Raw genomic sequence first — 27,839 nt, 5'->3', positions numbered from 1 at the left:
TGTTCCAATACTTCAATTCACTGTGCGAAGTGAATGGAGTGTTGCTTCACTTTCTAAATGCTGTCCTTTCAGAGAAAATCACTTTCCTTTGAAAGTGCCTTAAGCTACTTTACAAGCATTCAACTTAAACTCACATGCATTTCTCTGAAAGAGAAGCAGTCTGTTCCAACACTTCAATTCACTGTGCGAAGTGAATGGAGTGTTGCTTCACTTTCTAAATGCTGTCCTTTCAGAGAAAATCACTTTCCTTTGAAAGTGCCTTAAGCTACTTACAAGCATTCACCGGAAACTCACATGCGTTTCTCTGAAAGAGAAGCAGTCTGTTCCAACACTTCAATTCACTGTGCGAAGTGAATGGAGTGTTGCTTCAGTTTCTAAATGCTGTCCTTTCAGAGAAAATCACTTTCCTTTGAAAGTGCCTTAAGCTACTTGCAAGCATTAGGAAGAAACTCACATGCGTTTCTCTGAAAGAGGAGCAGACTGTTCCAACACTTCAATTCACTGTGCGAAGTGAATGGAGTGTTGCTTCACTTTCTAAATGCTGTCCTTTCAGAGAAAATCACTTTCCTTTGAAAGTGCCTTAAGCTACTTGTAAGCATTAGGAAGAAACTCACATGCGTTTCTCTGAAAGAGAAGCAGTCTGTTCCAACACTTCAAGTCACTGTGTGAAGTGAATGGAGTGTTGCCTCACTTTCTAAATGCTGTCCTTTCAGAGAAAATCACTTTCCTTTGAAAGTGCCTTTAACTACTTTCAAGCATTCATAAAAAACTCACATGCGTTTCTCTGAAAGAGAAGCAGTCTGTTCCAACACTTCAATTCACTGTGCTAAGTGAATTTAGTGTTGCTTCACTTTCTAAATGCTGTCCTTTCAGAGAAAATCACTTTCCTTTGAAAGTGCCTTAAGCTACTTGCAAGCATCAGGAAGAAACTCACATGCGTTTCTCTGAAAGAGAAGCAGTCTGTTCCAACACTTCAATTCACTGTGCGAAGTGAATGGAGTGTTGCTTCACTTTCTAAATGCTGTCCTTTCAGAGAAAATCACTTTCCTTTGAAAGTGCCTTAAGCTACTTACAAGCATTCACCGGAAACTCACATGCGTTTCTCTGAAAGAGAAGCAGTCTGTTCCAACACTTCAATTCACTGTGCGAAGTGAATGGAGTGTTGCTTCAGTTTCTAAATGCTGTCCTTTCAGAGAAAATCACTTTCCTTTGAAAGTGCCTTAAGCTACTTGCAAGCATTAGGAAGAAACTCACATGCGTTTCTCTGAAAGAGGAGCAGACTGTTCCAACACTTCAATTCACTGTGCGAAGTGAATGGAGTGTTGCTTCACTTTCTAAATGCTGTCCTTTCAGAGAAAATCACTTTCCTTTGAAAGTGCCTTAAGCTACTTGTAAGCATTAGGAAGAAACTCACATGCGTTTCTCTGAAAGAGAAGCAGTCTGTTCCAACACTTCAAGTCACTGTGTGAAGTGAATGGAGTGTTGCCTCACTTTCTAAATGCTGTCCTTTCAGAGAAAATCACTTTCCTTTGAAAGTGCCTTTAACTACTTTCAAGCATTCATAAAAAACTCACATGCGTTTCTCTGAAAGAGAAGCAGTCTGTTCCAACACTTCAATTCACTGTGCTAAGTGAATTTAGTGTTGCTTCACTTTCTAAATGCTGTCCTTTCAGAGAAAATCACTTTCCTTTGAAAGTGCCTTAAGCTACTTGCAAGCATCAGGAAGAAACTCACATGCGTTTCTCTGAAAGAGAAGCAGTCTGTTCCAACACTTCAATTCACTGTGCGAAGTGAATGGAGTGTTGCTTCACTTTCTAAATGCTGTCCTTTCAGAGAAAATCACTTTCCTTTGAAAGTGCCTTAAGCTACTTGCAAGCATTAGGAAGAAACTCACATGCATTTCTCTGAAAGAGAAGCAGTCTGTTCCAACACTTCAATTCACTGTGCGAAGTGAATGGAGTGTTGCCTCACTTTCTAAATGCTGTCCTTTCAGAGAAAATCACTTTCCATTGAAAGTGCCTTAAACTACTTTCAAGCATTCACAAAACACTCACATGCGTTTCTCTGAAAGAGAAGCAGTCTGTTCCAACACTTCAATTCACTGTGTGAAGTGAATGGAGTGTTGCCTCACTTTCTAAATGCTGTCCTTTCAGAGAAAATCACTTTCCTTTGAAAGTGCCTTAAGCTACTTACAAGCATTCACCAGAAACTCACATGCGTTTCTCTGAAAGAGAAGCAGTCTGTTCCAACACTTCAATTCAATGTGTGAAGTGAATGGAGTGTTGCTTCACTTTCTAAATGCTGTCCTTTCAGAGAAAATCACTTTCCTTTGAAAGTGCCTTAAGCTACTTACAAGCATTCAACAGAAACTCACATGCATTTCTCTGAAAGAGAAGCAGTCTGTTCCAACACTTCAATTCACTGTGTGAAGTGAATGGAGTGTTGCCTCACTTTCTAAATGCTGTCCTTTCAGAGAAAATCACTTTCCTTTCAAAGTGCCTTAAGCTACTTACAAGCATTCAACAGAAACTCACATGCGTTTCTCTGAAAGAGAAGCAGTCTGTTCCAACACTTCAATTCAATGTGCGAAGTGAATGGAGTGTTGCTTCACTTTCTAAATGCTGTCCTTTCAGAGAAAATCACTTTCCTTTGAAAATGCCTTAAGCTACTTACAAGCATTCAACAGACACTCACATGCATTTCTCTGAAAGAGAAGCAGTCTGTTCCAACACTTCAATTCACTCTGCGAAGTGAATGGAGTGTTGCTTCACTTTCTAAATTATGTTCTTTCAGAGAAAATCACTTTCCTTTGAAAGTGCCTTAAGCAACTTGCAAGCATTCACAAGAAACACTAATGCGTTTATATGAAAGAGAAGCAGTCTGTTCCAACACTTCAATTCACTGCTCGAAGGGAATGGAGTGTTGCTTCACTTTCTAAATGCTGTCCTTTCAGAGAAAATCACTGTCCTTTGAAAGTGCCTTAAGCTACTAACAAGCATTCACCAGAAACTCACATGCGTTTCTCTGAAAGAGAAGCAGTCGGTTCCAACACTTCAATTCACTGTGCGAAGTGAATGGAGTGTTGCCTCACTTTCTAAACACTGTCCTTTCAGAGAAAATCACTTTCCTTTGAAAGTGCCTTAAACTACTTTCAAGCATTCATAAAAAACTCACATGCGTTTCTCTGAAAGAGAAGCAGTCTGTTCCAACACTTCAATTCACTGTGCGAAGTGAACGAGTGTTGCTTCACTTTCTAAATGCTGTCCTTTCAGAGAAAATCACTTTCCTTTGAAAGTGCCTTAAGCAACTTGCAAGCATTCACAAGAAACTCACATACGTTTCTCTGAAAGAGAAGCAGTCTGTTCCAACACTTCAATTCACTGTGCGAAGTGAATGGAGTGTTACTTCACTTTCTAAATGCTGTCCTTTCAGAGAAAATCACTTTCCTTTGAAAGTGCCTTAAGCTACTTACAAGCATTCACCGGAAACTCACATGCGTTTCTCTGAAAGAGAAGCAGTCTGTTCCAACACTTCAATTCACTGTGCGAAGTGAATGGAGTGTTGCTTCACTTTCTAAATGCTGTCCTTTCAGAGAAAATCACTTTCCTTTGAAAGTGCCTTAAGCTACTTACAAGCATTCACCGGAAACTCACATGCGTTTCTCTGAAAGAGAAGCAGTCTGTTCCAACACTTCAATTCACTGTGCGAAGTGAATGGAGTGTTGCTTCACTTTCTAAATGCTGTCCTTTCAGAGAAAATCACTTTCCTTTGAAAGTGCCTTAAGCTACTTGCAAGCATTAGGAAGAAACTCACATGCGTTTCTCTGAAAGAGAAGCAGACTGTTCCAACACTTCAATTCACTGTGCGAAGTGAATGGAGTGTTACTTCACTTTCTAAATGCTGTCCTTTCAGAGAAAATCACTTTCCTTTGAAAGTGCCTTAAGCTACTTGCAAGCATTAGGAAGAAACTCACATGCGTTTCTCTGAAAGAGAAGCAGTCTGTTCCAACACTTCAATTCACTCTGTGAAGTGAATGGAGTGTTGCCTCACTTTCTAAATGCTGTCCTTTCAGAGAAAATCACTTTCCTTTGAAAGTGCCTTAAGCTACTTACAAGCATTCACCCGAAACTCACATGCGTTTCTCTGAAAGAGAAGCAGTCTGTTCCAACACTTCAATTCAATGTGCGAAGTGAATGGAGTGTTGCTTCACTTTCTAAATGCTGTCCTTTCAGAGAAAATCACTTTCCTTTGAAAGTGCCTTAAGCTACTTACAAGCATTCAACAGAAACTCACATGCATTTCTCTGAAAGAGAAGCAGTCTGTTCCAACACTTCAATTCACTGTGTGAAGTGAATGGAGTGTTGCCTCACTTTCTAAATGCTGTCCTTTCAGAGAAAATCACTTTCCTTTCAAAGTGCCTTAAGCTACTTACAAGCATTCAACAGAAACTCACATGCGTTTCTCTGAAAGAGAAGCAGTCTGTTCCAACACTTCAATTCAATGTGCGAAGTGAATGGAGTGTTGCTTCACTTTCTAAATGCTGTCCTTTCAGAGAAAATCACTTTCCTTTGAAAGTGCCTTAAGCTACTTACAAGCATTCAACAGACACTCATATGCATTTCTCTGAAAGAGAAGCAGTCTGTTCCAACACTTCAATTCACTGTGCGAAGTGAATGGAGTGTTGCTTCACTTTCTAAATTATGTCCTTTCAGAGAAAATCACTTTCCTTTGAAAGTGCCTTAAGCAACTTGCAAGCATTCACAAGAAACACTAATGCGTTTATATGAAAGAGAAGCAGTCTGTTCCAACACTTCAATGCACTGTGCGAAGTGAATGGAGTGTTGCTTCACTTTCTAAATGCTGTCCTTTCAGAGAAAATCACTTTCCTTTGAAAGTGCCTTAAGCTACTTACAAGCATTCACCAGAAACTCACATCCGTTTCTCTGAAAGAGAAGCAGTCTGTTCCAATACTTCAATTCACTGTGCGAAGTGAATGGAGTGTTGCTTCACTTTCTAAATGCTGTCCTTTCAGAGAAAATCACTTTCCTTTGAAAGTGCCTTAAGCTACTTACAAGCATTCAACTTAAACTCACATGCATTTCTCTGAAAGAGAAGCAGTCTGTTCCAACACTTCAATTCACTGTGCGAAGTGAATGGAGTGTTGCTTCACTTTCTAAATGCTGTCCTTTCAGAGAAAATCACTTTCCTTTGAAAGTGCCTTAAGCTACTTACAAGCCTTCACCGGAAACTCACATGCGTTTCTCTGAAAGAGAAGCAGTCTGTTCCAACACTTCAATTCACTGAGCGAAGTGAATGGAGTGTTGCTTCACTTTCTAAATGCTGTCCTTTCAGAGAAAATCACTTTCCTTTGAAAGTGCCTTAAGCTACTTGCAAGCATTAGGAAGAAACTCACATGCGTTTCTCTGAAAGAGAAGCAGACTGTTCCAACACTTCAATTCACTGTGCGAAGTGAATGGAGTGTTACTTCACTTTCTAAATGCTGTCCTTTCAGAGAAAATCACTTTCCTTTGAAAGTGCCTTAAGCTACTTGCAAGCATTAGGAAGAAACTCACATGCGTTTCTCTGAAAGAGAAGCAGACTGTTCCAACACTTCAATTCACTGTGCGAAGTGAATGGAGTGTTGCCTCACTTTCTAAATGCTGTCCTTTCAGAGAAAATCACTTTCCATTGAAAGTGCCTTAAACTACTTTCAAGCATTCACAAAACACTCACATGCGTTTCTCTGAAAGAGAAGCAGTCTGTTCCAACACTTCAATTCACTGTGTGAAGTGAATGGAGTGTTGCCTCACTTTCTAAATGCTGTCCTTTCAGAGAAAATCACTTTCCTTTGAAAGTGCCTTAAGCTACTTACAAGCATTCACCAGAAACTCACATGCGTTTCTCTGAAAGAGAAGCAGTCTGTTCCAACACTTCAATTCAATGTGCGAAGTGAATGGAGTGTTGCTTCACTTTCTAAATGCTGTCCTTTCAGAGAAAATCACTTTCCTTTGAAAGTGCCTTAAGCTACTTACAAGCATTCAACAGAAACTCACATGCATTTCTCTGAAAGAGAAGCAGTCTGTTCCAACACTTCAATTCACTGTGTGAAGTGAATGGAGTGTTGCCTCACTTTCTAAATGCTGTCCTTTCAGAGAAAATCACTTTCCTTTCAAAGTGCCTTAAGCTACTTACAAGCATTCACCCGAAACTCACATGCGTTTCTCTGAAAGAGAAGCAGTCTGTTCCAACACTTCAATTCAATGTGCGAAGTGAATGGAGTGTTGCTTCACTTTCTAAATGCTGTCCTTTCAGAGAAAATCACTTTCCTTTGAAAGTGCCTTAAGCTACTTACAAGCATTCAACAGAAACTCACATGCATTTCTCTGAAAGAGAAGCAGTCTGTTCCAACACTTCAATTCACTGTGTGAAGTGAATGGAGTGTTGCCTCACTTTCTAAATGCTGTCCTTTCAGAGAAAATCACTTTCCTTTCAAAGTGCCTTAAGCTACTTACAAGCATTCAACAGAAACTCACATGCGTTTCTCTGAAAGAGAAGCAGTCTGTTCCAACACTTCAATTCAATGTGCGAAGTGAATGGAGTGTTGCTTCACTTTCTAAATGCTGTCCTTTCAGAGAAAATCACTTTCCTTTGAAAGTGCCTTAAGCTACTTACAAGCATTCAACAGACACTCACATGCATTTCTCTGAAAGAGAAGCAGTCTGTTCCAACACTTCAATTCACTGTGCGAAGTGAATGGAGTGTTGCTTCACTTTCTAAATTATGTCCTTTCAGAGAAAATCACTTTCCTTTGAAAGTGCCTTAAGCAACTTGCAAGCATTCACAAGAAACACTAATGCGTTTATATGAAAGAGAAGCAGTCTGTTCCAACACTTCAATGCACTGTGCGAAGTGAATGGAGTGTTGCTTCACTTTCTAAATGCTGTCCTTTCAGAGAAAATCACTTTCCTTTGAAAGTGCCTTAAGCTACTTACAAGCATTCACCAGAAACTCACATCCGTTTCTCTGAAAGAGAAGCAGTCTGTTCCAATACTTCAATTCACTGTGCGAAGTGAATGGAGTGTTGCTTCACTTTCTAAATGCTGTCCTTTCAGAGAAAATCACTTTCCTTTGAAAGTGCCTTAAGCTACTTACAAGCATTCAACTTAAACTCACATGCATTTCTCTGAAAGAGAAGCAGTCTGTTCCAACACTTCAATTCACTGTGCGAAGTGAATGGAGTGTTGCTTCACTTTCTAAATGCTGTCCTTTCAGAGAAAATCACTTTCCTTTGAAAGTGCCTTAAGCTACTTACAAGCCTTCACCGGAAACTCACATGCGTTTCTCTGAAAGAGAAGCAGTCTGTTCCAACACTTCAATTCACTGAGCGAAGTGAATGGAGTGTTGCTTCACTTTCTAAATGCTGTCCTTTCAGAGAAAATCACTTTCCTTTGAAAGTGCCTTAAGCTACTTGCAAGCATTAGGAAGAAACTCACATGCGTTTCTCTGAAAGAGAAGCAGACTGTTCCAACACTTCAATTCACTGTGCGAAGTGAATGGAGTGTTACTTCACTTTCTAAATGCTGTCCTTTCAGAGAAAATCACTTTCCTTTGAAAGTGCCTTAAGCTACTTGCAAGCATTAGGAAGAAACTCACATGCGTTTCTCTGAAAGAGAAGCAGACTGTTCCAACACTTCAATTCACTGTGCGAAGTGAATGGAGTGTTGCCTCACTTTCTAAATGCTGTCCTTTCAGAGAAAATCACTTTCCATTGAAAGTGCCTTAAACTACTTTCAAGCATTCACAAAACACTCACATGCGTTTCTCTGAAAGAGAAGCAGTCTGTTCCAACACTTCAATTCACTGTGTGAAGTGAATGGAGTGTTGCCTCACTTTCTAAATGCTGTCCTTTCAGAGAAAATCACTTTCCTTTGAAAGTGCCTTAAGCTACTTACAAGCATTCACCAGAAACTCACATGCGTTTCTCTGAAAGAGAAGCAGTCTGTTCCAACACTTCAATTCAATGTGCGAAGTGAATGGAGTGTTGCTTCACTTTCTAAATGCTGTCCTTTCAGAGAAAATCACTTTCCTTTGAAAGTGCCTTAAGCTACTTACAAGCATTCAACAGAAACTCACATGCATTTCTCTGAAAGAGAAGCAGTCTGTTCCAACACTTCAATTCACTGTGTGAAGTGAATGGAGTGTTGCCTCACTTTCTAAATGCTGTCCTTTCAGAGAAAATCACTTTCCTTTCAAAGTGCCTTAAGCTACTTACAAGCATTCAACAGAAACTCACATGCGTTTCTCTGAAAGAGAAGCAGTCTGTTCCAACACTTCAATTCAATGTGCGAAGTGAATGGAGTGTTGCTTCACTTTCTAAATGCTGTCCTTTCAGAGAAAATCACTTTCCTTTGAAAATGCCTTAAGCTACTTACAAGCATTCAACAGACACTCACATGCATTTCTCTGAAAGAGAAGCAGTCTGTTCCAACACTTCAATTCACTGTGCGAAGTGAATGGAGTGTTGCTTCACTTTCTAAATGCTGTCCTTTCAGAGAAAATCACTTTCCTTTGAAAGTGCCTTAAGCAACTTGCAAGCATTCACAAGAAACACTAATGCGTTTATATGAAAGAGAAGCAGTCTGTTCCAACACTTCAATTCACTGCTCGAAGGGAATGGAGTGTTGCTTCACTTTCTAAATGCTGTCCTTTCAGAGAAAATCACTGTCCTTTGAAAGTGCCTTAAGCTACTAACAAGCATTCACCAGAAACTCACATGCGTTTCTCTGAAAGAGAAGCAGTCGGTTCCAACACTTCAATTCACTTTGCGAAGTGAATGGAGTGTTGCCTCACTTTCTAAACACTGTCCTTTCAGAGAAAATCACTTTCCTTTGAAAGTGCCTTAAACTGCTTTCAAGCATTCATAAAAAACTCACATGCGTTTCTCTGAATGAGAAGCAGTCTGTTCCAACACTTCAATTCACTGTGCGAAGTGAACGAGTGTTGCTTCACTTTCTAAATGCTGTCCTTTCAGAGAAAATCACTTTCCTTTGAAAGTGCCTTAAGCAACTTGCAAGCATTCACAAGAAACTCACATACGTTTCTCTGAAAGAGAAGCAGTCTGTTCCAACACTTCAATTCACTGTGCGAAGTGAATGGAGTGTTGCTTCACTTTCTAAATGCTGTCCTTTCAGAGAAAATCACTTTCCTTTGAAAGTGCCTTAAGCTACTTACAAGCATTCAACTTAAACTCACATGCATTTCTCTGAAAGAGAATCAGTCTGTTCCAACACTTCAATTCACTGTGCGAAGTGAATGGAGTGTTGCTTCACTTTCTAAATGCTGTCCTTTCAGAGAAAATCACTTTCCTTTGAAAGTGCCTTAAGCTACTTACAAGCATTCACCGGAAACTCACATGCGTTTCTCTGAAAGAGAAGCAGTCTGTTCCAACACTTCAATTCACTGTGCGAAGTGAATGGAGTGTTGCTTCACTTTCTAAATGCTGTCCTTTCAGAGAAAATCACTTTCCTTTGAAAGTGCCTTAAGCTACTTGCAAGCATTAGGAAGAAACTCACATGCGTTTCTCTGAAAGAGAAGCAGACTGTTCCAACACTTCAATTCACTGTGCGAAGTGAATGGAGTGTTACTTCACTTTCTAAATGCTGTCCTTTCAGAGAAAATCACTTTCCTTTGAAAGTGCCTTAAGCTACTTACAAGCATTCAACAGAAACTCACATGCATTTCTCTGAAAGAGAAGCAGTCTGTTCCAACACTTCAATTCACTGTGTGAAGTGAATGGAGTGTTGCCTCACTTTCTAAATGCTGTCCTTTCAGAGAAAATCACTTTCCTTTCAAAGTGCCTTAAGCTACTTACAAGCATTCAACAGAAACTCACATGCGTTTCTCTGAAAGAGAAGCAGTCTGTTCCAACACTTCAATTCAATGTGCGAAGTGAATGGAGTGTTGCTTCACTTTCTAAATGCTGTCCTTTCAGAGAAAATCACTTTCCTTTGAAAGTGCCTTAAGCTACTTACAAGCATTCAACAGACACTCACATGCATTTCTCTGAAAGAGAAGCAGTCTGTTCCAACACTTCAATTCACTGTGCGAAGTGAATGGAGTGTTGCTTCACTTTCTAAATTATGTCCTTTCAGAGAAAATCACTTTCCTTTGAAAGTGCCTTAAGCAACTTGCAAGCATTCACAAGAAACACTAATGCGTTTATATGAAAGAGAAGCAGTCTGTTCCAACACTTCAATGCACTGTGCGAAGTGAATGGAGTGTTGCTTCACTTTCTAAATGCTGTCCTTTCAGAGAAAATCACTTTCCTTTGAAAGTGCCTTAAGCTACTTACAAGCATTCACCAGAAACTCACATCCGTTTCTCTGAAAGAGAAGCAGTCTGTTCCAATACTTCAATTCACTGTGCGAAGTGAATGGAGTGTTGCTTCACTTTCTAAATGCTGTCCTTTCAGAGAAAATCACTTTCCTTTGAAAGTGCCTTAAGCTACTTACAAGCATTCAACTTAAACTCACATGCATTTCTCTGAAAGAGAAGCAGTCTGTTCCAACACTTCAATTCACTGTGCGAAGTGAATGGAGTGTTGCTTCACTTTCTAAATGCTGTCCTTTCAGAGAAAATCACTTTCCTTTGAAAGTGCCTTAAGCTACTTACAAGCCTTCACCGGAAACTCACATGCGTTTCTCTGAAAGAGAAGCAGTCTGTTCCAACACTTCAATTCACTGAGCGAAGTGAATGGAGTGTTGCTTCACTTTCTAAATGCTGTCCTTTCAGAGAAAATCACTTTCCTTTGAAAGTGCCTTAAGCTACTTGCAAGCATTAGGAAGAAACTCACATGCGTTTCTCTGAAAGAGAAGCAGACTGTTCCAACACTTCAATTCACTGTGCGAAGTGAATGGAGTGTTACTTCACTTTCTAAATGCTGTCCTTTCAGAGAAAATCACTTTCCTTTGAAAGTGCCTTAAGCTACTTGCAAGCATTAGGAAGAAACTCACATGCGTTTCTCTGAAAGAGAAGCAGACTGTTCCAACACTTCAATTCACTGTGCGAAGTGAATGGAGTGTTGCCTCACTTTCTAAATGCTGTCCTTTCAGAGAAAATCACTTTCCATTGAAAGTGCCTTAAACTACTTTCAAGCATTCACAAAACACTCACATGCGTTTCTCTGAAAGAGAAGCAGTCTGTTCCAACACTTCAATTCACTGTGTGAAGTGAATGGAGTGTTGCCTCACTTTCTAAATGCTGTCCTTTCAGAGAAAATCACTTTCCTTTGAAAGTGCCTTAAGCTACTTACAAGCATTCACCAGAAACTCACATGCGTTTCTCTGAAAGAGAAGCAGTCTGTTCCAACACTTCAATTCAATGTGCGAAGTGAATGGAGTGTTGCTTCACTTTCTAAATGCTGTCCTTTCAGAGAAAATCACTTTCCTTTGAAAGTGCCTTAAGCTACTTACAAGCATTCAACAGAAACTCACATGCATTTCTCTGAAAGAGAAGCAGTCTGTTCCAACACTTCAATTCACTGTGTGAAGTGAATGGAGTGTTGCCTCACTTTCTAAATGCTGTCCTTTCAGAGAAAATCACTTTCCTTTCAAAGTGCCTTAAGCTACTTACAAGCATTCAACAGAAACTCACATGCGTTTCTCTGAAAGAGAAGCAGTCTGTTCCAACACTTCAATTCAATGTGCGAAGTGAATGGAGTGTTGCTTCACTTTCTAAATGCTGTCCTTTCAGAGAAAATCACTTTCCTTTGAAAATGCCTTAAGCTACTTACAAGCATTCAACAGACACTCACATGCATTTCTCTGAAAGAGAAGCAGTCTGTTCCAACACTTCAATTCACTGTGCGAAGTGAATGGAGTGTTGCTTCACTTTCTAAATGCTGTCCTTTCAGAGAAAATCACTTTCCTTTGAAAGTGCCTTAAGCAACTTGCAAGCATTCACAAGAAACACTAATGCGTTTATATGAAAGAGAAGCAGTCTGTTCCAACACTTCAATTCACTGCTCGAAGGGAATGGAGTGTTGCTTCACTTTCAAAATGCTGTCCTTTCAGAGAAAATCACTGTCCTTTGAAAGTGCCTTAAGCTACTAACAAGCATTCACCAGAAACTCACATGCGTTTCTCTGAAAGAGAAGCAGTCGGTTCCAACACTTCAATTCACTGTGCGAAGTGAATGGAGTGTTGCCTCACTTTCTAAACACTGTCCTTTCAGAGAAAATCACTTTCCTTTGAAAGTGCCTTAAACTGCTTTCAAGCATTCATAAAAAACTCACATGCGTTTCTCTGAATGAGAAGCAGTCTGTTCCAACACTTCAATTCACTGTGCGAAGTGAACGAGTGTTGCTTCACTTTCTAAATGCTGTCCTTTCAGAGAAAATCACTTTCCTTTGAAAGTGCCTTAAGCAACTTGCAAGCATTCACAAGAAACTCACATACGTTTCTCTGAAAGAGAAGCAGTCTGTTCCAACACTTCAATTCACTGTGCGAAGTGAATGGAGTGTTGCTTCACTTTCTAAATGCTGTCCTTTCAGAGAAAATCACTTTCCTTTGAAAGTGCCTTAAGCTACTTACAAGCATTCAACTTAAACTCACATGCATTTCTCTGAAAGAGAATCAGTCTGTTCCAACACTTCAATTCACTGTGCGAAGTGAATGGAGTGTTGCTTCACTTTCTAAATGCTGTCCTTTCAGAGAAAATCACTTTCCTTTGAAAGTGCCTTAAGCTACTTACAAGCATTCACCGGAAACTCACATGCGTTTCTCTGAAAGAGAAGCAGTCTGTTCCAACACTTCAATTCACTGTGCGAAGTGAATGGAGTGTTGCTTCACTTTCTAAATGCTGTCCTTTCAGAGAAAATCACTTTCCTTTGAAAGTGCCTTAAGCTACTTGCAAGCATTAGGAAGAAACTCACATGCGTTTCTCTGAAAGAGAAGCAGACTGTTCCAACACTTCAATTCACTGTGCGAAGGGAATGGAGTGTTACTTCACTTTCTAAATGCTGTCCTTTCAGAGAAAATCACTTTCCTTTGAAAGTGCCTTAAGCTACTTGCAAGCATTAGGAAGAAACTCACATGCGTTTCTCTGAAAGAGAAGCAGTCTGTTCCAACACTTCAATTCAATGTGCGAAGTGAATGGAGTGTTGCTTCACTTTCTAAATGCTGTCCTTTCAGAGTAAATCACTTTCCTTTGAAAGTGCCTTAAGCTACTTACAAGCATTCAACAGAAACTCACATGCATTTCTCTGAAAGAGAAGCAGTCTGTTCCAACACTTCAATTCACTGTGTGAAGTGAATGGAGTGTTGCCTCACTTTCTAAATGCTGTCCTTTCAGAGAAAATCACTTTCCTTTGAAAGTGCCTTAAGCTACTTACAAGCATTCAACAGAAACTCACATGCGTTTCTCTGAAAGAGAAGCAGTCTGTTCCAACACTTCAATTCAATGTGCGAAGTGAATGGAGTGTTGCTTCACTTTCTAAATGCTGTCCTTTCAGAGAAAATCACTTTCCTTTGAAAGTGCCTTAAGCTACTTACAAGCATTCAACAGACACTCACATGCATTTCTCTGAAAGAGAAGCAGTCTGTTCCAACACTTCAATTCACTGTGCAAAGTGAATGGAGTGTTGCTTCACTTTCTAAATTATGTCCTTTCAGAGAAAATCACTTTCCTTTGAAAGTGCCTTAAGCAACTTGCAAGCATTCACAAGAAACACTAATGCGTTTATATGAAAGAGAAGCAGTCTGTTCCAACACTTCAATTCACTGTGTGCAGTGAATGGAGTGTTGCCTCACTTTCTAAATGCTGTCCTTTCAGAGAAAATCACTTTCCTTTGAAAGTGCCTTAAGCTACTTACAAGCATTCAACTTAAACTCACATGCATTTCTCTGAAAGAGAATCAGTCTGTTCCAACACTTCAATTCACTGTGCGAAGTGAATGGAGTGTTGCTTCACTTTCTAAATGCTGTCCTTTCAGAGAAAATCACTTTCCTTTGAAAGTGCCTTAAGCTACTTACAAGCATTCACCGGAAACTCACATGCGTTTCTCTGAAAGAGAAGCAGTCTGTTCCAACACTTCAATTCACTCTGTGAAGTGAATGGAGTGTTGCCTCACTTTCTAAATGCTGTCCTTTCAGAGAAAATCACTTTCCTTTGAAAGTGCCTTAAGCTACTTACAAGCATTCACCAGAAACTCACATGCGTTTCTCTGAAAGAGAAGTAGTCTGTTCCAACACTTCAATTCAATGTGCGAAGTGAATGGAGTGTTGCTTCACTTTCTAAATGCTGTCCTTTCAGAGAAAATCACTTTCCTTTGAAAGTGCCTTAAGCTACTTGCAAGCATTAGGAAGAAACTCACATGTGTTTCTCTGAAAGAGAAGCAGTCTGTTCCAACACTTCAATTCACTCTGTGAAGTGAATGGAGTGTTGCCTCACTTTCTAAATGCTGTCCTTTCAGAGAAAATCACTTTCCTTTGAAAGTGCCTTAAGCTACTTACAAGCATTCACCAGAAACTCACATGCGTTTCTCTGAAAGAGAAGCAGTCTGTTCCAACACTTCAATTCAATGTGCGAAGTGAATGGAGTGTTGCTTCACTTTCTAAATGCTGTCCTTTCAGAGAAAATCACTTTCCTTTGAAAGTGCCTTAAGCTACTTACAAGCATTCAACAGAAACTCACATGCATTTCTCTGAAAGAGAAGCAGTCTGTTCCAACACTTCAATTCACTGTGTGCAGTGAATGGAGTGTTGCCTCACTTTCTAAATGCTGTCCTTTCAGAGAAAATCACTTTCCTTTGAAAGTGCCTTAAGCTACTTACAAGCATTCAACTTAAACTCACATGCATTTCTCTGAAAGAGAATCAGTCTGTTCCAACACTTCAATTCACTGTGCGAAGTGAATGGAGTGTTGCTTCACTTTCTAAATGCTGTCCTTTCAGAGAAAATCACTTTCCTTTGAAAGTGCCTTAAGCTACTTACAAGCATTCACCGGAAACTCACATGCGTTTCTCTGAAAGAGAAGCAGTCTGTTCCAACACTTCAATTCACTGTGCGAAGTGAATGGAGTGTTCCTTCACTTTCTAAATGCTGTCCTTTCAGAGAAAATCACTTTCCTTTGAAAGTGCCTTAAGCTACTTGCAAGCATTAGGAAGAAACTCACATGCGTTTCTCTGAAAGAGAAGCAGACTGTTCCAACACTTCAATTCACTGTGCGAAGTGAATGGAGTGTTACTTCACTTTCTAAATGCTGTCCTTTCAGAGAAAATCACTTTCCTTTGAAAGTGCCTTAAGCTACTTGCAAGCATTAGGAAGAAACTCACATGCGTTTCTCTGAAAGAGAAGCAGTCTGTTCCAACACTTCAATTCACTCTGTGAAGTGAATGGAGTGTTGCCTCACTTTCTAAATGCTTTCCTTTCAGAGAAAATCACTTTCCTTTGAAAGTGCCTTAAGCTACTTACAAGCATTCACCAGAAACTCACATGCGTTTCTCTGAAAGAGAAGCAGTCTGTTCCAACACTTCAATTCAATGTGCGAAGTGAATGGAGTGTTGCTTCACTTTCTAAATGCTGTCCTTTCAGAGAAAATCACTTTCCTATGAAAGTGCCTTAAGCTACTTACAAGCATTCAACAGAAACTCACATGCATTTCTCTGAAAGAGAAGCAGTCTGTTCCAACACTTCAATTCACTGTGTGAAGTGAATGGAGTGTTGCCTCACTTTCTAAATGCTGTCCTTTCAGAGAAAATCACTTTCCTTTCAAAGTGCCTTAAGCTACTTACAAGCATTCAACAGAAACTCACATGCGTTTCTCTGAAAGAGAAGCAGTCTGTTCCAACACTTCAATTCAATGTGCGAACTGAATGGAGTGTTGCTTCACTTTCTAAATGCTGTCCTTTCAGAGAAAATCACTTTCCTTTGAAAGTGCCTTAAGCTACTTACAAGCCTTCAACAGACACTCACATGCATTTCTCTGAAAGAGAAGCAGTCTGTTCCAACACTTCAATTCACTGTGCGAAGTGAATGGAGTGTTGCTTCACTTTCTAAATTATGTCCTTTCAGAGAAAATCACTTTCCTTTGAAAGTGCCTTAAGCAACTTGCAAGCATTCACAAGAAACACTAATGCGTTTATATGAAAGAGAAGCAGTCTGTTCCAACACTTCAATTCACTGTGCGAAGTGAATGGAGTGTTGCTTCACTTTCTAAATGCTGTCCTTTCAGAGAAAATCACTTTCCTTTGAAAGTGCCTTAAGCTACTTACAAGCATTCACCAGAAACTCACATCCGTTTCTCTGAAAGAGAAGCAGTCTGTTCCAATACTTCAATTCACTGTGCGAAGTGAATGGAGTGTTGCTTCACTTTCTAAAGGCTGTCCTTTCAGAGAAAATCACTTTCCTTTGAAAGTGCCTTAACCTACTTACAAGCATTCAACTTAAACCCACATGCATTTCTCTGAAAGAGAAGCAGTCTGTTCCAACACTTCAATTCACTGTGCGAAGTGAATGGAGTGTTGCTTCACTTTCTAAATGCTGTCCTTTCAGAGAAAATACTTTCCTTTGAAAGTGCCTTAAGCTACTTACAAGCCTTCACCGGAAACTCACATGCGTTTCTCTGAAAGAGAAGCAGTCTGTTCCAACACTTCAATTCACTGTGCGAAGTGAATGGAGTGTTGCTTCAGTTTCTAAATGCTGTCCTTTCAGAGAAAATCACTTTCCTTTGAAAGTGCCTTAAGCTACTTGCAAGCATTAGGAAGAAACTCACATGCGTTTCTCTGAAAGAGGATCAGACTGTTCCAACACTTCAATTCACTGTGCGAAGTGAATGGAGTGTTGCTTCACTTTCTAAATGCTGTCCTTTCAGAGAAAATCACTTTCCTTTGAAAGTGCCTTAAGCTACTTGCAAGCATTAGGAAGAAACTCACATGCGTTTCTCTGAAAGAGAAGCAGTCTGTTCCAACACTTCAAGTCACTGTGTGAAGTGAATGGAGTGTTGCCCCACTTTCTAAATGCTGTCCTTTCAGAGAAAATCACTTTCCTTTGAAAGTGCCTTTAACTACTTTCAAGCATTCATAAAAAACTCACATGCGTTTCTCTGAAAGAGAAGCAGTCTGTTCCAACACTTCAATTCACTGTGCGAAGTGAATTTAGTGTTGCTTCACTTTCTAAATGCTGTCCTTTCAGAGAAAATCACTTTCCTTTGAAAGTGCCTTAAGCTACTTGCAAGCATCAAGAAGAAACTCACATGCGTTTCTCTGAAAGAGAAGCAGTCTGTTCCAACACTTCAATTCACTGTGCGAAGTGAATGGAGTGTTGCTTCACTTTCTAAATGCTGTCCTTTCAGAGAAAATCACTTTCCTTTGAAAGTGCCTTAAGCTACTTGCAAGCATTAGGAAGAAACTCACATGCGTTTCTCTGAAAGAGAAGCAGTCTGTTCCAACACTTCAATTCACTGTGCGAAGTGAATGGAGTGTTGCCTCACTTTCTAAATGCTGTCCTTTCAGAGAAAATCACTTTCCATTGAAAGTGCCTTAAACTACTTTCAAGCATTCACAAAACACTCACATGCGTTTCTCTGAAAGAGAAGCAGTCTGTTCCAACACTTCAATTCAATGTGTGAAGTGAATGGAGTGTTGCCTCACTTTCTAAATGCTGTCCTTTCAGAGAAAATCACTTTCCTTTGAAAGTGCCTAAAGCTATTTACAAGCATTCACCAGAAACTCACATGCGTTTCTCTGAAAGAGAAGCAGTCTGTTCCAACACTTCAATTCAATGTGCGAAGTGAATGGAGTGTTGCTTCACTTTCTAAATGCTGTCCTTTCAGAGAAAATCACTTTCCTTTGAAAGTGCCTTAAGCTACTTACAAGCATTCAACAGAAACTCACATGCATTTCTCTGAAAGAGAAGCAGTCTGTTCCAACACTTCAATTCACTGTGTGAAGTGAATGGAGTGTTGCCTCACTTTCTAAATGCTGTCCTTTCAGAGAAAATCACTTTCCTTTCAAAGTGCCTTAAGCTACTTACAAGCATTCAACAGAAACTCACATGCGTTTCTCTGAAAGAGAAGCAGTCTGTTCCAACACTTCAATTCAATGTGCGAAGTGAATGGAGTGTTGCTTCACTTTCTAAATGCTGTCCTTTCAGAGAAAATCACTTTCCTTTGAAAGTGCCTTAAGCTACTTACAAGCATTCAACAGACACTCACATGCATTTCTCTGAAAGTGAAGCAGTCTGTTCCAACACTTCAATTCACTGTGCGAAGTGAATGGAGTGTTGCTTCACTTTCTAAATTATGTCCTTTCAGAGAAAATCACTTTCCTTTGAAAGTGCCTTAAGCAACTTGCAAGCATTCACAAGAAACACTAATGCGTTTATATGAAAGAGAAGCAGTCTGTTCCAACACTTCAATTCACTGTGCGAAGTGAATGGAGTGTTGCTTCACTTTCTAAATGCTGTCCTTTCAGAGAAAATCACTTTCCTTTGAAAGTGCCTTAAGCTACTTACAAGCATTCACCAGAAACTCACATCCGTTTCTCTGAAAGAGAAGCAGTCTGTTCCAATACTTCAATTCACTGTGCGAAGTGAATGGAGTGTTGCTTCACTTTCTAAATGCTGTCCTTTCAGAGAAAATCACTTTCCTTTGAAAGTGCCTTAAGCTACTTACAAGCATTCAACTTAAACTCACATGCATTTCTCTGAAAGTGAAGCAGTCTGTTCCAACACTTCAATTCACTGTGCGAAGTGAATGGAGTGTTGCTTCACTTTCTAAATGCTGTCCTTTCAGAGAAAATCACTTTCCTTTGAAAGTGCCTTAAGCTACTTACAAGCATTCACCGGAAACTCACATGCGTTTCTCTGAAAGAGAAGCAGTCTGTTCCAACACTTCAATTCACTGTGCGAAGTGAATGGAGTGTTGCTTCACTTTCTAAATGCTGTCCTTTCAGAGAAAATCACTTTCCTTTGAAAGTGCCTTAAGCTACTTGCAAGCATTAGGAAGAAACTCACATGCGTTTCTCTGAAAGAGAAGTAGTCTGTTCCAACACTTCAAGTCACTGTGTGAAGTGAATGGAGTGTTGCCTCACTTTCTAAATGCTGTCCTTTCAGAGAAAATCACTTTCCTTTGAAAGTGCCTTTAACTACTTTCAAGCATTCATAAAAAACTCACATGCGTTTCTCTGAAAGAGAAGCAGTCTGTTCCAACACTTCAATTCACTGTGCGAAGTGAATTTAGTGTTGCTTCACTTTCTAAATGCTGTCCTTTCCGAGAAAATCACTTTCCTTTGAAAGTGCCTTAAGCTACTTGCAAGCATCAGGAAGAAACTCACATGCGTTTCTCTGAAAGAGAAGCAGTCTGTTCCAACACTTCAATTCACTGTGCGAAGTGAATGGAGTGTTGCTTCACTTTCTAAATGCTGTCCTTTCAGAGAAAATCACTTTCCTTTGAAAGTGCCTTAAGCTACTTGCAAGCATTAGGAAGAAACTCACATGCGTTTCTCTGAAAGAGAAGCAGTCTGTTCCAACACTTCAAGTCACTGTGCGAAGTGAATGGAGTGTTGCCTCACTTTCTAAATGCTGTCCTTTCAGAGAGTATCACTTTCCATTGAAAGTGCCTTAAACTACTTTCAAGCATTCACAAAAAACTCACATGCGTTTCTCTGAAAGAGAAGCAGTCTGTTCCAACACTTCAATTCACTGTGCGAAGTGAATGGAGTGTTGCTTCACTTTCTAAATGCTGTCCTTCCAGAGAAAATCATTTTCCTTTGAATGTGCCATAAGCTACTTACAAGCATTCACCAGAAACTCACATGCGTTTCTCTGAAAGAGAAGCAGTCTGGTCCAACACTTCAATTCACCGTGCGAAGTGAATGGAGTGTTGCTTCACTTTCTAAATGCTGTCCTTTCAGACAAAATCACTTTCCTTTTAAAGTGCCTTAAACTACTTTCAAGCATTCACAAAAAACTCACATGCGTTTCTCTTAAAGAGAAGCAGTCTGTTCGAACACTTCAATTCACTGTGCGAAGTGAATGGAGTGTTGCTTCAGTTTCTAAATGCTGTCCTTTCAGAGAAAATCACTTTCCTTTGAATGTGCCTTAAGCAACTTGCAAGCATTCAAAAGAAACTCACATGCGTTTCTCTGAAAGAGAAGCAGTCTGTTCCAACACTTCAATTCACTGTGCGAAGTGAATGGAGTGTTGCTTCACTTTCTAAATGCTGTCCTTTCAGAGAAAATCACTTTCCTTTGAAAGTGCCTTAAGCTACTTACAAGCATTCACCAGAAACTCACATGTGTTTCTCTGAAAGAGAAGCAGTCTGTTCCAATACTTCAATTCACTCTGCGAAGTGAATGGAGTGTTGCTTCACTTTCTAAATGCTGTCCTTTCAGAGAAAATCACTTTCCTTTGAAAGTGCCTTAAGCTACTTGCAAGCATTAGGAAGAAACTCACATGCGTTTCTCTGAAAGAGAAGCAGACTGTTCCAACATTTCAATTCACTGTGCGAAGTGAATGGAGTGTTGCTTCACTTTCTAAATTATGTCCTTTCAGAGAAAATCACTTTCCTTTGAAAGTGCCTTAAACTACTTTCAAGCATTCATAAAAAACTCACATGCGTTTCTCTGAAAGAGAAGCAGTCTGTTCCAACACTTCAATTCACTGTGCGAAGTGAATGGTGTGTTGCTTCACTTTCTAAATGCTGTCCTTTCAGAGAAAATCACTTTCCTTTGAAAGTGCCTTAAGCTACTTACAAGCATTCACCGGAAACTCACATGCGTTTCTCTGAAAGAGAAGCAGTCTGTTCCAACACTTCAATTCACTGTGCGAAGTGAATGGAGTGTTGCTTCACTTTCTAAATGCTGTCCTTTCAGAGAAAATCACTTTCCTTTGAAAGTGCCTTAAGCTACTTGCAAGCATTAGGAAGAAACTCACATGCGTTTCTCTGAAAGAGAAGCAGACTGTTCCAACACTTCAATTCACTGTGCGAAGTGAATGGAGTGTTACTTCACTTTCTAAATGCTGTCCTTTCAGAGAAAATCACTTTCTTTGAAAGTGCCTTAAGCTACTTGCAAGCATTAGGAAGAAACTCACATGCGTTTCTCTGAAAGAGAAGCAGTCTGTTCAAACACTTCAATTCACTGTGTGAAGTGAATGGAGTGTTGCCTCACTTTCTAAATACTGTCCTTTCAGAGAAAATCACTTTCCTTTGAAAGTGCCTTAAGCTACTTACAAGCATTCACCAGAAACTCACATGCGTTTCTCTGAAAGAGAAGCAGTCTGTTCCAACACTTCAATTCAATGTGCGAAGTGAATGGAGTGTTGCTTCACTTTCTAAATGCTGTCCTTTCAGAGAAAATCACTTTCCTTTGAAAGTGCCTTAAGCTACTTACAAGCATTCACCAGAAACTCACATGTGTTTCTCTGAAAGAGAAGCAGTCTGTTCCAATACTTCAATTCACTCTGCGAAGTGAATGGAGTGTTGCTTCACTTTCTAAATGCTGTCCTTTCAGAGAAAATCACTTTCCTTTGAAAGTGCCTTAAGCTACTTGCAAGCATTCACAAGAAATACTAATGCGTTTCTATGAAAGAGAAGCAGTGTGTTCCAACACTTCAATTCTCTGTGCGAAGTGAATGGAGTGTTGCTTCACTTTCTAAATGCTGTCCTTTCAGAGAAAATCACTTTCCTTTGAAAGTGCCTTAAGCAACTTGCAAGCATGCACAAGAAACACTAATGCGTTTCTATGAATGAGAAGCACTCTGTTCCAACACTTCAATTCACTGCACGAAGGGAATGGAGTGTTGCTTCACTTTCTAAATGCTGTCCTTTCAGAGAAAATCACTTTCCTTTGAAAGTGCCTTAAGCTACTTACAAGCATTCACCAGAAACTCACATGCGTTTCTCTGAAAGAGAAGCAGTCTGTTCCAACACTTCAATATACTGTGCGAAGTGAATGGAGTGTTGCTTCACTTTCTAAATGCTGTCCAATCAGAGAAAATCACTTTCCTTTGAAAGTGCCTTAAGCTACTTGCAAGCATTAGGAAGAAACTCACATGCGTTTCTCTGAAAGAGAAGCAGTCTGTTCCAATACTTCAATTCACTGTGCGAAGTGAATGGAGTGTTGCTTCACTTTCTAAATGCTGTCCTTTCAGAGAAAAACACTTTCCTTTGAAAGTGCCTTAAACTACTTTCAAGCATTCACAAAAAACTCACATGCGTTTCTCTGAAAGAGAAGCAGTCTGTTCCAACACTTCAATTCACTGTGCGAAGTGAATGGAGTGTTGCTTCAGTTTCTAAATGCTGTCCTTTCAGAGAAAATCACTTTCCTTTGAAAGTGCCTTAAGCAACTTGCAAGAATTCACAAGAAACTCACATGCGTTTCTCTGAAAGAGAAGCAGTCTGTTCCAACACTTCAATTCACTGTGCGAAGTGAATGGAGTGTTGCTTCACTATCTAAATGCTGTCCTTTCAGAGAAAATCACTTTCCTTTGAAAGTGCCTTAAGCTACTTGCAAGCATTCCCAAGAAACACTAATGCGTTTCTATGAAAGAGAAGCAGTCTGTTCCAACACTTCAATTCTTTGTTCGAAGGGAATGGAGTGTTGCTTTACTTTCTAAATGCTGTCCTTTCATAGAAAATCACTTTCCTTTGAATGTGCCTTAAGCTACTTACAAGCATTCAACAGAAACTCACATGCATTTCTCTGAAAGAGAAGCAGTCTGTTCCAACAGTTCAATTCACTGTACAAAGTGAATTGTGTGTTGCTTCACTTTCTAAATGCTGTCCTTTCAGAGAAAATCACTTTCCTTTGAAAGTGCCTTAAACTACTTTCAAGCATTCACAAAAAACTCACATGCGTTTCTCTTAAAGGGAAGCAATGTGTTCCAACACTTCAATTCACTGTGCGAAGTGAATGGAGTGTTGCTTCACTTTCTAAATGCTGTCCTTTCAGAGAAAATCACTTTCCTTTGAAAGTGCCTTAAGCGACTTACAAGCATTCACCAGAAACTCACATGCGTTTCTCTGAAAGAGAAGCAGTCTGTTCCAACACTTCAATTCACTGTGCGAAGTGAATGGAGTGTTGCTTCACTTTCTAAATGCTGTCCTTTCAGAGAAAATCACTTTCCTTTGAAAGTGCCTTAAGCTACTTGCAAGCATTAGGAAGAAACTCACATGCGTTTCTCTGAAAGAGAAGCAGACTGTTCCAACACTTCAATTCACTGTGCGAAGTGAATGGAGTGTTGCTTCACTTTCTAAATGCTGTCCTTTCACAGAAAATCACTTTCCTTTGAAAGTGCCTTAAGCTACTTGCAAGCATTAGGAAGAAACTCACATGCGTTTCTCTGAAAGAGAAGCAGTCTGTTCCAACACTTCAATTCACTGTGTGAGGTGAATGGAGTGTTGCCTCACTTTCTAAATGCTGTCCTTTCAGAGAAAATCACTTTCCTTTGAAAGTGCCTTAAGCTACTTACAAGCATTCACCAGAAACTCACATGCGTTTCTCTGAAAGAGAAGCAGTCTGTTCCAACACTTCAATTCAATGTGCGAAGTGAATGGAGTGTTGCTTCACTTTCTAAATGCTGTCCTTTCAGAGAAAATCACTTTCCTTTGAAAGTGCCTTAAACTACTTTCAAGCATTCACAAAAAACTCACATGCGTTTCTCTTAAAGGGAAGCAATGTGTTCCAACACTTCAATTCACTGTGCGAAGTGAATGGAGTGTTGCTTCACTTTCTAAATGCTGTCCTTTCAGAGAAAATCACTTTCCTTTGAAAGTGCCTTAAGCGACTTACAAGCATTCACCAGAAACTCACATGCGTTTCTCTGAAAGAGAAGCAGTCTGTTCCAACACTTCAATTCACTGTGCGAAGTGAATGGAGTGTTGCTTCACTTTCTAAATGCTGTCCTTTCAGAGAAAATCACTTTCCTTTGAAAGTGCCTTAAGCTACTTGCAAGCATTAGGAAGAAACTCACATGCGTTTCTCTGAAAGAGAAGCAGACTGTTCCAACACTTCAATTCACTGTGCGAAGTGAATGGAGTGTTGCTTCACTTTCTAAATGCTGTCCTTTCAGAGAAAATCACTTTCCTTTGAAAGTGCCTTAAGCTACTTGCAAGCATTAGGAAGAAACTCACATGCGTTTCTCTGAAAGAGAAGCAGTCTGTTCCAACACTTCAATTCACTGTGTGAGGTGAATGGAGTCTTGCCTCACTTTCTAAATGCTGTCCTTTCAGAGAAAATCACTTTCCTTTGAAAGTGCCTTAAGCTACTTACAAGCATTCACCAGAAACTCACATGCGTTTCTCTGAAAGAGAAGCAGTCTGTTCCAACACTTCAATTCAATGTGCGAAGTGAATGGAGTGTTGCTTCACTTTCTAAATGCTGTCCTTTCAGAGAAAATCACTTTCCTTTGAACGTGCCTTAAGCTACTTACAAGCATTCAACAGAAACTCACATGCATTTCTCTGAAAGAGAAGCAGTCTGTTCGAACACTTCAATTCACTGTGCGAAGTGAATGGAGTGTTGCTTCACTTTCTAAATTATGTCCTTTCAGAGAAAATCACTTTCCTTTGAAAGTGCCTTAAGCAACTTGCAAGCATTCACAAGAAACACTAATGCGTTTCTATGAAAGAGAAGCATTCTGTTCCAACACTTCAATTCACTGCACGAAGGAAATGGAGTGTTGCTTCACTTTCTAAATGCTGTCCTTTCAGAGAAAATCACTTTCCTTTGAAAGTGCCTTAAGCTACTTACAAGCATTCACCAGAAACTCACATGTGTTTCTCTGAAAGAGAAGCAGTCTGTTCCAACAATTCAATTCACTGTGTGAAGTGAATAGAGTGTTGCCTCACTTTCTAAATGCTGTCCTTTCAGAGAAAATCACTTTCCTTTGAAAGTGCCTTAAGCTACTTACAAGCATTCACCAGAAACTCACATGCGTTTCTCTGAAAGAGAAGCAGTCTGTTCCAACACTTCAATTCACCGTGCGAAGTGAATGGAGTGTTGCTTCACTTTCTAAATGCTGTCCTTTCAGACAAAATCACTTTCCTTTTAAAGTGCCTTACACTACTTTCAAGCATTCATAAAAAACTCACATGCGTTTCTCTTAAAGAGAAGCAGTCTGTTCGAACACTTCAATTCACTGTGCGAAGTGAATGGAGTGTTGCTTCACTTTCTAAATGCTGTCCTTTCTGAGAAAATCACTTTCCTTTGAAAGTGCCTTAAGCTACTTGCAAGCATCAGGAAGAAACTCACATGCGTTTCTCTGAAAGAGAAGCAGTCTGTTCCAACACTTCAATTCACTGTGTGAGGTGAATGGAGTGTTGCCTCACTTTCTAAATGCTGTCCTTTCATAGAAAATCACTTTCCTTTGAATGTGCCTTAAGCTACTTACAAGCATTCAACAGAAACTCACATGCATTTCTCTGAAAGAGAAGCAGTCTGTTCCAACAGTTCAATTCACTGTACAAAGTGAATTGTGTGTTGCTTCACTTTCTAAATGCTGTCCTTTCAGAGAAAATCACTTTCCTTTGAAAGTGCCTTAAACTACTTTCAAGCATTCACAAAAAACTCACATGCGTTTCTCTTAAAGGGAAGCAATGTGTTCCAACACTTCAATTCACTGTGCGAAGTGAATGGAGTGTTGCTTCACTTTCTAAATGCTGTCCTTTCAGAGAAAATCACTTTCCTTTGAAAGTGCCTTAAGCGACTTACAAGCATTCACCAGAAACTCACATGCGTTTCTCTGAAAGAGAAGCAGTCTGTTCCAACACTTCAATTCACTGTGCGAAGTGAATGGAGTGTTGCTTCACTTTCTAAATGCTGTCCTTTCAGAGAAAATCACTTTCCTTTGAAAGTGCCTTAAGCTACTTGCAAGCATTAGGAAGAAACTCACATTCGTTTCTCTGAAAGAGAAGCAGACTGTTCCAACACTTCAATTCACTGTGCGAAGTGAATGGAGTGTTGCTTCACTTTCTAAATGCTGTCCTTTCAGAAAAAATCACTTTCCTTTGAAAGTGCCTTAAGCTACTTGCAAGCATTAGGAAGAAACTCACATGCGTTTCTCTGAAAGAGAAGCAGTCTGTTCCAACACTTCAATTCACTGTGTGAGGTGAATGGAGTGTTGCCTCACTTTCTAAATGCTGTCCTTTCAGAGAAAATCACTTTCCTTTGAAAGTGCCTTAAGCTACTTACAAGCATTCACCAGAAACTCACATGCGTTTCTCTGAAAGAGAAGCAGTCTGTTCCAACACTTCAATTCAATGTGCGAAGTGAATGGAGTGTTGCTTCACTTTCTAAATGCTGTCCTTTCAGAGAAAATCACTTTCCTTTGAAAGTGCCTTAAACTACTTTCAAGCATTCACAAAAAACTCACATGCGTTTCTCTTAAAGGGAAGCAATGTGTTCCAACACTTCAATTCACTGTGCGAAGTGAATGGAGTGTTGCTTCACTTTCTAAATGCTGTCCTTTCAGAGAAAATCACTTTCCTTTGAAAGTGCCTTAAGCGACTTACAAGCATTCACCAGAAACTCACATGCGTTTCTCTGAAAGAGATGCAGTCTGTTCCAACACTTCAATTCACTGTGCGAAGTGAATGGAGTGTTGCTTCACTTTCTAAATGCTGTCCTTTCAGAGAAAATCACTTTCCTTTGAAAGTGCCTTAAGCTACTTGCAAGCATTAGGAAGAAACTCACATGCGTTTCTCTGAAAGAGAAGCAGACTGTTCCAACACTTCAATTCACTGTGCGAAGTGAATGGAGTGTTGCTTCACTTTCTAAATGCTGTCCTTTCAGAGAAAATCACTTTCCTTTGAAAGTGCCTTAAGCTACTTGCAAGCATTAGGAAGAAACTCACATGCGTTTCTCTGAAAGAGAAGCAGTCTGTTCCAACACTTCAATTCACTGTGTGAGGTGAATGGAGTGTTGCCTCACTTTCTAAATGCTGTCCTTTCAGAGAAAATCACTTTCCTTTGAAAGTGCCTTAAGCTACTTACAAGCATTCACCAGAAACTCACATGCGTTTCTCTGAAAGAGAAGCAGTCTGTTCCAACACTTCAATTCAATGTGCGAAGTGAATGGAGTGTTGCTTCACTTTCTAAATGCTGTCCTTTCAGAGAAAATCACTTTCCTTTGAACGTGCCTTAAGCTACTTACAAGCATTCAACAGAAACTCACATGCATTTCTCTGAAAGAGAAGCAGTCTGTTCGAACACTTCAATTCACTGTGCGAAGTGAATGGAGTGTTGCTTCACTTTCTAAATTATGTCCTTTCAGAGAAAATCACTTTACTTTGAAAGTGCCTTAAGCAACTTGCAAGCATTCACAAGAAACACTAATGCGTTTCTATGAAAGAGAAGCATTCTGTTCCAACACTTCAATTCACTGCACGAAGGAAATGGAGTGTTGCTTCACTTTCTAAATGCTGTCCTTTCAGAGAAAATCACTTTCCTTTGAAAGTGCCTTAAGCTACTTACAAGCATTCACCAGAAACTCACATGCGTTTCTCTGAAAGAGAAGCAGTCTGTTCCAACAATTCAATTCACTGTGTGAAGTGAATAGAGTGTTGCCTCACTTTCTAAATGCTGTCCTTTCAGAGAAAATCACTTTCCTTTGAAAGTGCCTTAAGCTACTTACAAGCATTCACCAGAAACTCACATGCGTTTCTCTTAAAGAGAAGCAGTCTGTTCGAACACTTCAATTCACTGTGCGAAGTGAATGGAGTGTTGCTTCAGTTTCTAAATGCTGTCCTTTCAGAGAAAATCACTTTCCTTTGAATGTGCCTTAAGCAACTTGCAAGCATTCAAAAGAAACTCACATGCGTTTCTCTGAAAGAGAAGCAGTCTGT

The sequence above is a fragment of the Myodes glareolus genome, chromosome 21 (genome assembly GCF_982192425.1).
Source record: "Myodes glareolus chromosome 21, mMyoGla1.1, whole genome shotgun sequence".
In the NCBI taxonomy this organism is placed as follows: Eukaryota; Metazoa; Chordata; class Mammalia; order Rodentia; family Cricetidae; genus Myodes; species Myodes glareolus.
This window is presented reverse-complemented; position numbering follows the sequence as displayed.